This window comes from Lethenteron reissneri, chromosome 32 (genome assembly GCF_015708825.2).
Source record: "Lethenteron reissneri isolate LAM-NWPU_2019-01 chromosome 32, ASM1570882v1, whole genome shotgun sequence".
NCBI classification, from domain to species: Eukaryota; Metazoa; Chordata; class Hyperoartia; order Petromyzontiformes; family Petromyzontidae; genus Lethenteron; species Lethenteron reissneri.
The window spans coordinates 309-15,394 of record NC_083810.1 but is presented as its reverse complement, the minus strand read 5'-3'; the positions used below and the strand labels follow the sequence as shown (position 1 = coordinate 15,394).

At 54.0% G+C, this 15,086-nt stretch overlaps 1 protein-coding gene across 1 annotated transcript in view; it reads right to left on the bottom strand.

Annotated features, from left to right (window-relative positions):
* LOC133350121 (dnaJ homolog subfamily B member 3-like) overlaps positions 1 to 14,858 on the bottom strand; it is a 39,382-nt gene extending 24,524 nt beyond the window's left edge. Inside the window, exon 1 of the mRNA XM_061564149.1 lies at positions 14,662 to 14,858. The gene's annotated coding sequence lies outside the window, so the exon portion shown is untranslated. The remainder of the gene's footprint in view (positions 1 to 14,661) is intronic.
* Positions 14,859 to 15,086: the final 228 nt, after the last annotated feature.

Genomic DNA, 15,086 nt, shown 5'->3' with positions numbered 1-15,086 from the left:
TTTGTGGGACGAGAGCAGCGGTGGGCCCCCAAAGCCAGCTGCCGGTGGCTCTGCCACTGCACGTGGCGAGGGCCGATGGCTCTGTCACGCAAATTACGCGAAACTCCCTCCCCGAGCCCTGGATGTCGAGGTCGTCATCTCCAGGCTTATGGCCAGGATACGGTGATGGGAGAACAGCAAGTGGTTGAATTTACACCTGGATCCAATATGTACAGGCATTTGTATGGAGGTTGCATGTATGTACGTTGCAATTCTTCCACAGCGTACACAGCCCATGATGCTCAGCGGAGATTGAGCGTTACCCTCACACTCGTGGGTTTCCTCCGGCTGCTCCCCGGTTAACGCTGGCTCACCGAGTTGGACAAGCATCCAGGTGTAGGACCACAGAGCTCGGGCAATTTTTTTCAGCTCCAGTTCCAGCCACCCTCCACCACTTCGTGTGTGGTCTTCCACGCCTCCGAATCATTCTCTTCCGTCTCTCTCCGAGCAAACAAAAGCTGCGTTCATTATAAATTCTAAACAATCAAATGATTATTATTGTAGACCACGGCCCCCACTGCCCGAGGGCTCCGGGCAGATTTGTAGCGCCGCCCATGCTCGTTTGAGCAGAGACGCGCGCCGGCTTTGATAGCGGAATTTAGTTTCGGGTAATTTCTGTATTTGGCGTTTGTGCTACGGCGTCAGTACGCGCTGTGCCGCTGCTCTCGGTAATGATGATGATGTCACCCACACGCACTCTCTCATGTTTAACTGCACAGCCTCCCTCTGCAGGACAGCCGTGCTCACGATTCCCAGCGTCACGCTCTCCAGCGCCCACGAACCGAGCACCTTCCTGTGAGACCCCAACAGCTGCTGTGCTGAAGACGGACTCATTATTAATAATACAAATTTATATTTGCAAGGCGCACTTCATCCGTACATCCAAACGCACCCGTGTATGGAAAGCAGGAAATAAACAGAACTTGCGTGGTAAACGGCCAGAACTCGGGGGCGAAGGCCAGTTTATAGAGGTGAGTTTCCAAGGCAGACGTAAATAGCTCTTAACTACTCTGTCTTATTAGCAAAGGCAAAGCATTCCAAAGCTTGGAAGCAAATTGGCAAAATCACAATCGCCCCAGGAACAGAGCCTTGACCTCGGAGTCCTTAGAGGAAGGCGATTCGAAGATCTCCGGGACCTCGTTGGTGTCAACACGGAGTCGAACCCAGCAGCCATCGATCCACTGCTGGATAAAGCCCTTCCAACACCACCCCCCACCCCCTCAAGGCCGTCGTCACTTTTCACGGCGCGTTCCCTGCCTTGGCTGCAACTCTGCAATTAGTCTCCACCGCCAGCCGTTGTCTCTTGGAACGATTTGTCGTCTTGCTCAATCCTACTCACTTTAATGCAGTCAAAAACTCTGCCACCGCAACCCCTCATAGATACTCGTGAATAGTACTTGGCACAACGCCCTGTGTAGAGGCTAGATGGGGACCTTTGTTAGTGTACGTCAGTGTGTTAGGTTGCCTGTACTAGTGAGTGTCTGTCAATGAAAGTGAGCCACTGTTGTGAGCGAGTGCGTGTGCGTGTGCGTGCGTGTGCGTGCATGAGTGTACGATTGATTGTGAGTGGTCGACTCAGCCTCAAATGCGTACCTGGTGCGATGTGCAAACAGCACGGCTAGGGAGACAAAGGTGGGCGGGCGTGGTGCTGGCCACCCACCCCCTCGTGTGCCATGTCGACCTTCGTAGGTGCTCGCTAACATGCCCTTGCCCCAAAAGTGTGTGTTAGGCTATAAGGGTGATCTTTGCCTTTGGACGATTGTAATAATAACACATTATTTAGGACAATTGGCATTCACGCCAGCCAGTGCTTATTGGGAGCGGCTATCACGAGGACGCTGCGTTTCACAGGCAGAGTCTGCGGGAGCGAAAGAGATTCAGTGCCCCATCGCTTGTGGTCGGGGGTGGGGGGGATGCTCCGACCGGCTACAATCTGTCACAGGCCGCGAGCCTTCAGCTTCAGGCCACGCGGCAGCACGGCAGCGTTGGTGGGTGGAAGGGAGCGGCTGGTGACGGCTGCGGCTGAGTCCTGTACCACAGGACAATCCTCCCAGACGCACGTTATTGTAAAAAAAAAAAAAAATGGACAAGAAATAAACGTCTCATTTCCACGGCTAAAAATACACGCTCAAACAGCGCCGCCGCCGCTAGCGCACACGCTCCGCCACTCCCCACCAGGATGAAAAGCACTGGATTAGGGTCGCAGTGGGTGCAGAGCATGGGTGTTGGGGGGGAGGAATGGGATCAGGAGGGAGGAGGGGGGATCAGCAGAGCTAAGTCTGTCTTACTACCCCTGCAAAGGACAGGGCAAGGGAGGGGTCACAGTGAAGGCTTAGGGTGCATGACCAACGGTATGGTCAGCACTAGTTCCGGCCACCTTCGTCACCTCAGTGATTATATTTAAACGCAGCACGGCAGCAAGTTCACGTTTTAGGTTGAGTCGACACAGGGGAGGTTTCCGGCCAGGTTTAACATCTCAATTGCCACGAGCTTGTGGCTACAAACTAAAGGCAGACACGTCTGGTATTATGATGCAGCGTGGGACCCAGCGTGCCAGGTCCCCTCGATGATTCACGCAGCAGACACACACACCACGTCATTTCACAAGTCTGCACGTGGGTACAAAGACAAAGATCCCCCATATCCTAAATACACTGTTGGGGAAAGTGCCGTTTTAGGGAAATCCTATGAAGGCCAGCACAGGCTGGGTGTGACCAGCACTACGCCCGTCCCCCTTTGTCTCCCCGGTGTTGATATTTACACACACATTCTGCCAGGTACCCATTTAAGGCCGAGTCTACCCTAAGGGAAGGCCGAGTTCAGGAGATATTCGTCACCAATGTTGGCTAAACTCTGGTCGCGGGGTTTGTAGCGCAATGCGCTTTCCACTACTGCTCACAAGCACTACAAGTCCCCTTTCACGGCTAAGTGAAGGTGACATCACCGTGCCGTTTCTGCCAGGCTAAGCACATGATTTATGCTAAGTCAAGCTGCAGAGACTCGCTGCCAGGAGGTCATGGAACATATTCAGATGATATCGGTTAAGAGACCTCAGTGAGTGGAAGATGCATCACCCACACTCCACCCATCATGCCAACTTACTGCGCTCCAATTAGCACGGTTGGCTACGTACGGTGCAAAAGAAGTTGAACATGCACACATACGTGCTTTAAGTGCCTGACACCGCCCATTGTTACAAGCATCGCTGCTCTAGGATTGCTGTTGAAGGGCAGACTGCCCGGTAGTATCTATAATGTGCCTCCTCCACAGAGACCAAAACCCAGAGACAACTGGAACCACGTTCCAGCAGTCCACTCTGGTCTAGATCATTCTCTGACACATGAACCCACCTCATCTCTAGTCCGTTCCATACCCAATTAGCCCCCTCAATCTGGCCAAACAACTTGAGCATGCGGTACAAGACATTGCAAACACGTCCTCCCCTCTGCTGTAGGATCTCACTGATGAGGCCACATTCAGATCCCTCAAAGATCTACCAGCTGAGGCCTCACACAAGCCAATCTTGTTCAACAGGATGGAGCACAGGTGGGCCAGGCTGGTATGTCTCAAACTGGAAAGAGTTGTTCGCGTGAGGGGGACCGCATTTCACAAACCGTCAAGGAGAGCGTGCGAACGTGGTTGGCGACCTAGACAGCAGTGACAAGTCGGTGGGCCACGTGGGCCGCCCCTCTCCTTCACCCAAGTGGGCCGCAAGCTTTAAATTGTGTTCGTGCACTAATCACAACCCCACGCATCACGCCCAGACACACTTAGACCAGCCCACCACGTGAGGCTCCACAGGCCGCAGGTTACCCACCACTGCCCAAGAGCTTCGTGTCGAACAACAGGCCAGAGGGAAACTTCCTGTAGCGCAGCATTGCTCACGCGGGCCGACGAAAGGAAAATTCTGCTCGACCGAATCATGGTGAGACAGATGATGCCAATCTTGGCCGAGAGCACACTGCCCAGATAAAGGATTTATTTCCACTCGCTCCAACAAACCAGCCCACTTCCCATGGAGTGCGGCAAGTAAGAGAGTCCCATGATGCGGAGCACCAGGACGCCGTTTTGTGCAGACCTGATTTCTCAGGCTGGGCAGAGCTAGGTCATCAGCATGCATAACATGGTTGGGCCAGGAGGAAGCCATCTCTCGATGACACCCAGGCATCGATCAGCTTCCTACTGCGTCTGCACCAGATTGAAATTCCATTCGTCACGGCCATAGAAGGCTTTCCGAAAAACACGCGCTCAAAAAACATTGTCAAATCATAAACGTGGGAGCCAGAAGACAGTGCCGTCGCTCATAAACCCAAGGGAGTGCGGCTTGGGCTTCCGTTGATGGCTCTTAACCCAGACCAACAACGACTATCATTTATTATAATGATTTGTCGCCCAGCAAAGTCTCAAGACATTTTCAGGAGGGTGTTGCCAAGTTTGCCGCAGTAAGGGGGAGGAAATGTTTCCAGTGCAAAATTTGCAGCATTGGGATGTGGTTTTGGCTGATATCAGTGACATTGTGAGGTGTTTTTGTTTAGCTATGGGAAGAAACCAGAGAACCCGGAGGAAACCCACAAAGAACTGGTGGAGAACATACAGACTGCATAAAGTGAGGCGCCATATTCAGGAATAGAACCGAGAAACGTCGTGCTGTGAGGCGCGGGTAAAACCACTGCGCCACCCTAGAGGCATTAATGACCGTGAGCGGGTGGCGAAGGACTCAGAAAGGCACCGATTACAACCCAAAGCCCTGGCCTCTTCATGGTACCATCGGCCATGGCCAGGCCTATGACACAGACACTCTATGCAGGCTCTGTTGAAATTCTCGACCATTGTTTGTGCTGCAGAAGGAGAGAGAGGATGCATTCGTGCAGCACGGCTCTCGTGTGCCAGCACACAGCCAATAAACCAAAGAAACACGCGCACACATAAAACGCGCCACATAAAAACAAGCAAACAAAAATGAGCAGGCACACAGGCGAAATAAGAGAGCATAAATCACGCACAAATATAATAGAAACATACAAATATAAATCACAACAACAAAAACACAAACCAAAAAAAAATTCTATGCAAAACATAAAACCCCCAAACATACCACCACAGATAAACACAAAACCCCAAACAAAAAAATCCCATAGACACAGACTGGCCATGAACATGGCAATTACCGGTTCCCTGATCACCGTTGCATGGCCCTAGCACCCACACTGTAGAGGCAGTTGTCCGATCTTTAACCTCCCATTTGTTGGTGCAGTACTAAAGAGGTCAACATCCTCACAATTCTCCACCAGTTCTCAACAGGAGGGCTTCAAGCTCCTCCGTGTCCTCAATGCTACCGACCTCTGCCTCCTCTCACCCCACTTCAATCCCCTCCGAGGGTTTCTATCCTTTGCACGGCTGCCTCCTCGGTCAGGAAGGCCCTTCTCCTGGCCACCTGCATTGCACGAGACTCTTCCCCTGTTCAAGCTTGGGCTTCCACGAAGAGGAGCCTTCATTCGCACCTCTACCCTACTGCTGCTGCTGCATCCGCCATCTCCGATCCCTCCCTGCCCTGCACGCTCTTACTCCTCCGAAAATAACCAAGAAAACAAACTCCAACTTTCCCCAGCTCCCAAGATAATCTGTTTGCACAGTGTCTTGAGCTGCGGCACATGTAGACCACTCTATAAATACGCAGTGTAATATAACACGTAGGATTGTGCAGCCAATGTTACAATTCGGGACATACGTGGGTGTTTTGGGCTAGGCCTCATAACGATCTGACCAAATTTGCGTCCGTTCCTGGATCGTTATTCTGACTTCCTGGGCTTTTATTGACTTCCAGGAGTGTTATTCTGACTTCCTAGATTGTTATTCCGATTTCCTGGATCATAATTCTCATTTCCTGGATTGTTATTCTGGTATCCTGGACCGTTATTCCGACTTCCTGGATTGTTATTGACTTCCAGCGGTGTTATTCTGACTTGCTGGATTATTATTCCACCTTTCTAGATTGTTATTCCGACTTGCTGGATCTTGTCCTAAAGATGCTTGCCAAAGTTAAAATAATACGTCATTGTTAAACTGTTAACTTTGGCTGTGAGAATTGTCCATCAACTTAGGGCGAGTGAGCCATCACAATAATCACAATAACGGGCGCGTCGAACGCTCGCGCACGTTGCAATCAAATAATTTGTCTGGTCGGGTATTTGAGGGTCTTAATGACACACATTTGGTCAAGATTATTATTAGGTGGCCTAACCAAAAAGTCAATTATGAAGCCAAGTGCACAATTATATGGATATTGATTTTCTTCCTCTCGAGCTTGGCGACTACGTGCAAATTACAGGTCCTTTTTTAAGTTTGCGAGCCGTTGTGACGATAGCTTTGGGGGTAGTGCGATTGGCGCTGTCCAGTCTGCCGAGTGGAACGCCGCCGCTGTTTGCGATGTGGTCCGTTGTTCGGTTCGGGATGGCTGCAGCCACCATGCCGCGGGTCATCTAGCGTGGACGCTGATGACCCTGTCATCATAATTCTCCAGCGTGGACCATCAGCGTCGCGGCACTAAACTCGGTGTGACAAATGAAACTTGGGTCTGTGCTCGCACAGGCTGAGAACACTGATTACTATTATTGTTTATTGTTACTCCGTTTGTTTATCCATAAAAATCCTCGCCGACTCTCTTTCAGGAGGCTGTCAAGTTTTTACAGAAGGGGGCGTTGTTGTTGCTGCTGCTGTGTGCGATCCCAATTGAGTAATTCTCAGATATTTTTTCAGCATTCAGTTACAACATTGCTGTGCGTGCATGCGAGTGAAGCAGGCAACTAAAGAACGAGAAGGAAATCCATGCAGTACTGGCTGGCGACAATCAGTTGAAGTCGTATCAGATTACGTCTTATCGTTGTAACTTTGTTGGCACCTAGGGGACGACGTTATTATCAGTTTAAGTCGTTGACAGGTTTTATGTCGTCTACAAAATTGATGATCACTTGCGAGTTGCTCGATCACTCACTGCCAAGTTGTGTTTTAGTGCTGCGCAAGTTTGCTCTTGCGTGGTGGAGGGACTACTTGGAGCAGAGTAAATGGTACTATGCTGCGTCATTCGCCCACGTATGCCTCCGCCACTCGCCTCTCCACCTCCCTCAACTCACTCGAGTCAAATCGCCCCCCACGTCAATGTGAGCAAATACACCCTCTGTGAATATGTATGCACCCATTAAGCATTTTACTTTATTATTTTATGGAATATATGATTTTTATTTGAGTGTACATATATCTTGTATTTACCGCCCTCTATTATTTAGTATTATTCTTCCCCATTTTATTGTAAAATTTGTGATTTAAACATTTACATATGGTGCATTGGAAGTACTGGAACGTATATATCCCGTATTTTAGTCAATTCTTTACGGGAAACAGCTGATCAGTTACCGTCATATAAGTTAAAGTCGTGTTTTCCGCAAACTTAACCCCGACTTAAAACTGATTATTCCCAGTGCAGGGAAAGAGCACACAAACTGTACGCAAAAAGGCACCCGAGTCGCGAGTCGAACCCAGGGTTCCCGCATCAGGCGAGGCGCGAGTGTGACCATGGCACTTGCCACCCCGCCGCATGCGACTACCCCGCTGCGAGCAATGGAACGTGAAGGGGCTGTTGTTGCTGGGGGAGTGTGTGGAACGAGCCGGGCCGAGGGACACCTCCACCCCCACGGCCGCCGCCGCTGCCTTAGAATAGACACCACACACGCCGCTCTGCATGCCTCTTCCACTCTAAGAGGGGGTGGGGGTGGCTATTGATGGAGGTGGTGAGAGGTGCTCTCCATTAAACCCCCCCCCCCCACGAGCACCCGACCCGGCCCATCACCTGCCCCGCGCCGGGAACGAGCGCCACTCTTGAGGGGGCCAGACGCTGAAGTTGTTCCACGCCTGCCACCACAGTTTGGAAGCCTCCACAGCTGGCTCAGGAGAAATACATGCAGATGGGTGTCACCCCTCAAGTGGTTGGACTGTACATCCGTGGCCCCCACCAACAAGTGCCGGGCACTTGCCCAAAATGTTGAGCGGCTGGCAGCAAACGGCTGTACGATCAAAGTTGTAGCGGATGAGAGTGGAACACGTTTCTTGAATTGAGCGAGGTTATTATTGTAGCGAGGGCACCCTGCAAACGATTGTTCAAGAGCGCTTTTAACATTTAAATTATTATTGCTGCTGCTGTTGTTATTAAAAGGGAGACGATGGGTGGGGAATTCCATCGTGGAGCAGCGCGAAGAAAGCAGCAGGAAGTGAGGTGTTGTGATCTGCAGTGTGGCGAGTGGGCAGGTAAAAGAAAATGTGGGTGGTTGAGGGTGCGAGTAGGTGGGTAATTTGGTGAGGTGGTAAATGGGTGAGTAGCTGAGCGAGCGAGTGGGTGAGTGAGTGAGTGAGACCAGCTTAGTGAGTGTGTCGTTGCCAACGAGTGGAGTTGACAGGACCGGAGTGCGGGCGAGGTGTTGAGGTTCGATGGGAGGGTACTGCGTGGAGAGATCTCCGAGTGCTGTAATGCAGAAGTCTTTGAGGAGACTAACACTTTGAACGTCCATGACTCGGCTTCCAGCAGCAGTAACATAACACAGTAATGCAATTACGCTTACATAGCCAGAGGTGGCAGTCAGAGGGGGCTCAATTAGCACCCGGGCCACGAGTGCAAATTCCAGCTGGGGGTGACTGGCTCAGCCGATCCACATTTTTATATGGCGCAAATGACGATAAACTTTTGAGCCAGCTGGCCAGGGTTGGGCAAGACGTAGCACCCGTTGTTCCCTGCCATAGCAATGAGGAATTTCTACCAATGTTTCAGGGTCTCCGAATGAGAGAAGTGACGCCCCAGCGTTCGATCGGACGCAGACAGGTCCCGGATGCCACGGTTCACGTTCTAATCGGTCGTGGGGACGTGGGCCGCGATGCAACGGGTGGCACTACACGCCGGGACTTGTAGTCCTAGAGCAACGACGGTTCCGCACAGGGGAAGCAGCAGGTCGTGTGAGTGTGTGAGAATGTGATAATGTGATTGTGTGAGGGTGTGTGAGGGTGTGCGAGTGAGTGATTGTGTGAGGGTGTGCGTGTGTGGCCTGGCACAGGCGTCGTGGTGACATCACCGTCACTTAGTGGCGAATTGCGGGTATTGGTGTGTGTGGTCTACTCAGCTTCAAAATGAGTAACTGGTGCAGTGTGTAAACATCAGCACTGCGGAGCCCAAGGTGGCCGGGCGTGGCATTGGCCACCCACCCCACTCACGCGCCGTGGCGGCCTTCATAAGTGCTCACTCGCAGGACTTGCCCCAGCAGGCAGTAAAAGGCTATACGGGGGATCTTTGTATTTGTAGAGTGACACCGCAGCTTAACCTGTACAGCACGTAACTCTGGATTACATCGCAATAGCTACCGTCATTACTGAGATCACTGCTATTACTCTAACAGTAATCTCGTGAAACACACAGAGCGCCACACCTAATGGGTGAATATGCCCAAGTGTCGCCTAACCCGTGCGCGGCGAGTGGGAGTGCGGTCCGATACGACCACAATGACTGCGCTGTCACTACGGCGCCAATGGAGCCTCCATCATCGCAGCAGCAGCAGCGGAGAAAGCCACTGTGAGGGGGCCCAGGGAACACCACCTGCCCACCCAGGGCTGTCTCGTCCCAGATGAGCACGGTTAGCTACGTATTGTGCAAAATAAGTTGAACATACAAACACAGAGCCCAACATCTTTAGGGACCCACTAATTCTCCGAACGTGTTACTGTGCCTCAGTGTCCACCTCTCAGTGTCTGTGTCTCTATCTCCACGTCTCTGTCTGTGTCCATCTCTCGATGTCTCCGTGTCTGATTCTGTCTTTGTCGGTCTCTCTCTCCGTCTAGCTCTCGGTGTCTCTGCTGCATCCCCTCTGTGTCTGTCAAATTCTGTCCATAAGAAACCTTTGTCTTTGTCTCTCTGCTGGTCATCTGTCTGCATGTTTTTGTCTGCTTCTCTGCACATCTGACATGACTTTGTCTCCGATGCTGGTCTCTCTCTCTCTCTCTGCGTCCGTGTCGTGTCTCCCTCTTTCTGCGCATCTGTCTCTGTGTCATCTCTCACTGCATCGCCTTTCTGTCCGAGTGTCTCTGTCTCGAGGATCTCTCCTCATCCCGCATTAGTACACACAGCTCTGCTGACACTCATTAAGAATGTATTCATTGCTCAAACACTGCAAGCAGGGACATTGTGATTCATGGGAATATCAGGGTAATAAAAGACTAAATGTGCAGTATTAATAACATTGTTATAATTACATCATCATCTGAACTGCCATGGAATGGCCATGTTACTAATCTGGTTAAGGATGCATCAAATACGCTGGGTTTTCTGTTCTGTGCCAAAGCTTTTGTCTTTAACTGCAAACAATTATTACTGCCACACACAGCACAAAGTCGCCTAACAGAGGTAACCCTGCTGCCATCACATCCAGGGTGCAGCACTCGGCTCCAACCTCGCTTCACCGGATGGAATTCTACGTAAAGCAGTCACAGGCCGATTTGGTGATCCAGCACTCACCGATTCAGTCCAGTGACTCGCTCGCCGGCAGCCAGCCACCTCCTACCACTCTTCTATTGCTGCTACCGTGGTCACTGCTCCCGTGAAATTCACTCTTGTGGTTCCTTCGCTCGTGCGGAGGAGGACTCTCTCTGGAGCAGACTGCCAGTTTCGATTCGTCCTCAATGCAAGGTCCACACACGTGCAGTTGTTTTTCCTGCGTTGAAGCGAAAGCATATATGACCAGGATTCATGTTTAGAGCCGTAGCCTGGCCTTTGGTACCGCGACCACAGTCCAACACGGGCACAATGCGCCCACCTTCTCAGCGGCCGTGGGCCGGTTACCATGACGGCGGTTACCCCTTGCCGTCTGTGCCACGATTATCGCAATCAACACATTTTTCCCATCGCGTCATTATGGTAACGCCGCTGTCCTCTTGTTGATGCTATGTTAACCTTTTGATGTTGCCGATGCTATGTTAAGACTATTATGTTTTTGTTACTATGTTAACCTTGTGATGTTGTTGAAGCTATTTTAACCTTGTGTTTTATTGCTATGTTCACTGTTATTTTGATTCCATGTTAAGGCTGTTCTGTTGATGTTGCTATCTTAACCTTGTGGCGATGCTGTCGATGCTACGTTCAGGCCGTGATGTTGACGCGATGTGAAGGCAGCTTTGTTGACGCTATGGTACGAAGTGCTAGAGTGCTGATGCGCGGTTTGGAACAGCTGTTGACCAGGATAACGCCAATCGCTTCTATAATCAGCGCCAGCTGTAGCACAGCATTCACGCATTCAAATTATTGCCACTAAGCGTTTCGGATCAAAGCAAACCCAACTGGTTCATGCCGCCTCCTTCCCAATGAGGAAGGGCCACTGCCCGAAACGTCGCCCATTGCTAGATATGCATTTTACAGCCACCACAGTGCTATTTACGAATGTGTAGAGTTCGTGATAATGGTGTGTTCACGATGGTGCTGTTGTTGGAGAGTTAAGGGTTATATGTTCACGATCCAATGTTAACGTTGCCCATATTAATGCTATTATAATTACGTTTTTTCATGTCGTGCTAACATTGTTGTTAACGTGGTAATGTTAATGTCGTGCTAACGTTATGTCAAAGTTAACGCGCTTTTGTTAATGACGCCATCATGTTCACATTGTTAATGTCAGGCTAATTGTACCGTGGTAATGTCCTAATGTCATTGTATGATTATGTCAATATTGCTAAAGCAATTACATTAATTTGATTGTTTATGTTAACGTGGGAGCAATGTGTGGATCGTTAACCCAACCATGTTTCTGGCATGTTAACGTTTGATCAATGTTAACAATGACAATGCACTTACCTTAATGGCGTGTTAATGTTATGTTAACGTAATGGCCATGTTCCTTTGCTGTTGTGTGCGAGGTGTCTGGCAATGGATCTTATTCACAGCACATGAACCGAGAAATAAAGAACAGCCATTGCCTGAAACGTCACCGATTACATCGTTTCCTTTGAAGGCCACACACGCACACACGGCGGCGGTGTTGTTGTTGTTGTTGATACGGAACGTGTTGAGATTTTGTCGTGCATCACTCCCAATGCAGCAGAAGCAGCAGCATCACCAGATACTCAGATCAGACGTGAGGGTGGGGGGTGCCCAGGCCTACACAGTGCGTGGCCGCCACGTTCCCCCTCGGCCTCCAGGCCAGCTCCCTACCTGGTCCCAACCCCTGGAGGTTGCTGCTGCTGCTGCTGCCGTGAGGGTATCGGCTTCCCTCCCCCTGGGCCTCCTCCAAGCCGGGCACGAGCAGCGATTCGGAGCTGCTAACCCACGTGGCGCCCGCGCCAGCGGAGTCTCAGGCCAGTCTCCCACGACGCAGTCGATGTCTCGAAACAAAATCTCTCCGGCTACGCCTCGGCATGCCGCTCAGGGACTTTTCAACGAAAGGCATTCACAGTCGGGCCCTCGGTGCCTTCTCGATCGTCCACGTCTCCACTCCGCGCAGCAGGACGACGGGCAACACCACAGGGCCACAATCACCCGCGCCCTCAGGTGCCGCGGGCCCCGGCGCCTTCCAAAGTCCAGGCCAGAGGCGAGTGAAATGCCACACGCCCCAACCACCCACATGTCCACCCTTCAGTGTCCCCACTGCTGCTTGAACCTCGTCCAGCCTTGAGGGGGGAACGGGTCTCGTAGTTCGGGGGATCGGTGGCCGCGGCCTCACCCACGGTCTCACCCGCGCGTTGTCCATTTCAGCTTTGGGGTTTTAGCGGTGGGGGGTGGTGGGTTAAGAGGTTTGCCACGCGACTAAGAAAAGTCCCGCAGTGTCCCCAGACGTCACTGTGGAAGAGTAGACCAAGGTCCCTCTGGTGCGCACTCTTTGAATCGGGCCCCTTCGGCCAGCAGTGGCGTGAGAGCGAGCAACCTGCAGGGGGTGCGCGCCTGCACCGTCGCCTCCACACACGCTGGCGACTTCAACCACCCTGTCACTCTGGCGGCCCGTGCCCTTAGCGCGCTGCTCGCCTGTCAACCAAGATCCCCGACTTTGTCCGAACCGGAACCCGAGAACGGTTACCAGTTGTTCACAGGTTACCCGGTTCAACAACCCTGACCGCTCCCCCCCCCCAAAGACAAAGATCCCCCGTATAGCCTGTCACAGACTGTGGGGGCAAGTGCTGTCAGCGAGCAGCACCTATGAAGGCCGGCACAGCACACGAGGGGGTGGGTGGCCAGCAACCACGGCCGGCGATGTTGACGCACCGCAGCAGGCCGAGTCGACCTAGGGGAGGCCCAGGACCGGTTCGGATGATAATCGTCAGCGCGTGTTGGCCATGAGCGGGACTCGAACTCGTGCCCGCCGGGGTTCGTAGCGCAGCGCGGCGACCGCTACACCACCACCACTCAACAACCACCACCACAACCCCCCCCAACCACCCCCCCCCCAAACCATCACCACCCCCCCAACCACCCCCCCCCAAACCACCACCACCGCACAACCCCCCAACCACCAGCCCCAACCACCACCCCCCCCAACCACCCCCCCCCAAACCACCACCACCCCCCCCAACCACCCCAACCACCCCCCCAACCACCACCACCACCCCCCCCAACCACCACCCCCCCCCCAACCACCCCCCCAACCACCACCACCCCCCCCCCCAACCACCAGCCCCAACCACCCCCCCCAACCACCACCACCACCCCCCCCCACCACCACCACCACCCCCCCCCAACCACCACCCCCCCCCCAACCACCCCCCCAACCACCACCACCACCCCCCCAACCACCACCACCACCCCCCCCAACCACCACCACCCCCCCAACCACCCCCCCAACCACCACCACCCCCCCCCCAACCACCAGCCCCAACCACCCCCCCCAACCACCACCACCACCCCCCCCAACCACCACCACCACCACCCCCCCCCACCACCACCACCACCCCCCCCCAACCACCCCCCCAACCACCACCACCACCCCCCCCAACCACCACCACCACCCCCCCCCCCAACCACCACCCCCCCCCCACCACCCCCCCAACCACCACCACCACCAACCCCCCAACCACCCCCACCCACCCCCCCCACCACCCCCACCCCCCCCAACCACCCCCCCCCAACCACCACCACCAACCCCCAACCATCACCACCGCCCCCCCCAACACCACCACCACCACCCACCCCCCAACCACCCACCACCACCCCCCCCCAACACCACCACCACCACCCCCCCAACCACCCCCCCCAACCACCACCACCAACCCAACCCCCCCAACCACCCCCCACCACCCCACCCCCCCAACCACCCCCCCCAACCACCACCACCAACCCCCCAACCACCACCACCGCCCCCCCCCCCAACACCACCACCACCACCACCCCCCCAACCACCCACCACCACCCCCCCAACCACCACCACCCCCCCAACCACCACTCCCCCCCAACACCACCGCCCCCCCCCAACCACCACCACCGCCCCCCCCCCAAAACCACCACCACCGCCCCCCCCAACCACCACCACCACACACACAGACGAGGTTGGTGGTGGTGGTGTTGGGGCGACACGGCCATTGTGCAGCCCCCGCGATACGCGCGGGCGCGCTCACCCGTGGGGTGTTGGGAGTCGTCAGCCACGAGCCGCAACCGGCAGCGACGGCGTCGGGGAAGGAGACGGCGAGGAGGTTCCGCGCGGCGACGGCGCGTGGAGGGCGACGGGGGCGGCGACGAAGGAGACGCAGCGGCGCGGATCGAGGACGAGGAGAGAGCCCAGCAGCGAGTGGTCTGCCACGAAATCTCGCGAGAGTTCCAGAAGCTCCGATCGCCGCCGCGAGCGGGGCCGCGAGATTAATCACGCGGCTCGCGTGACGTCACGCGGCGCCGAGCGCGATCGTCGCCCCAGGTTACAGCAGGTTGACGTCATCACGCTGGCTGGCTTCGTGCGGGTAAATGACGACACCGTGGGGAGTGACGTCATCGCCCTCCTGCGAGTTTCGCGCGGGTGACGTCATCCGAGTGCTTTTGCTTGGCGCGG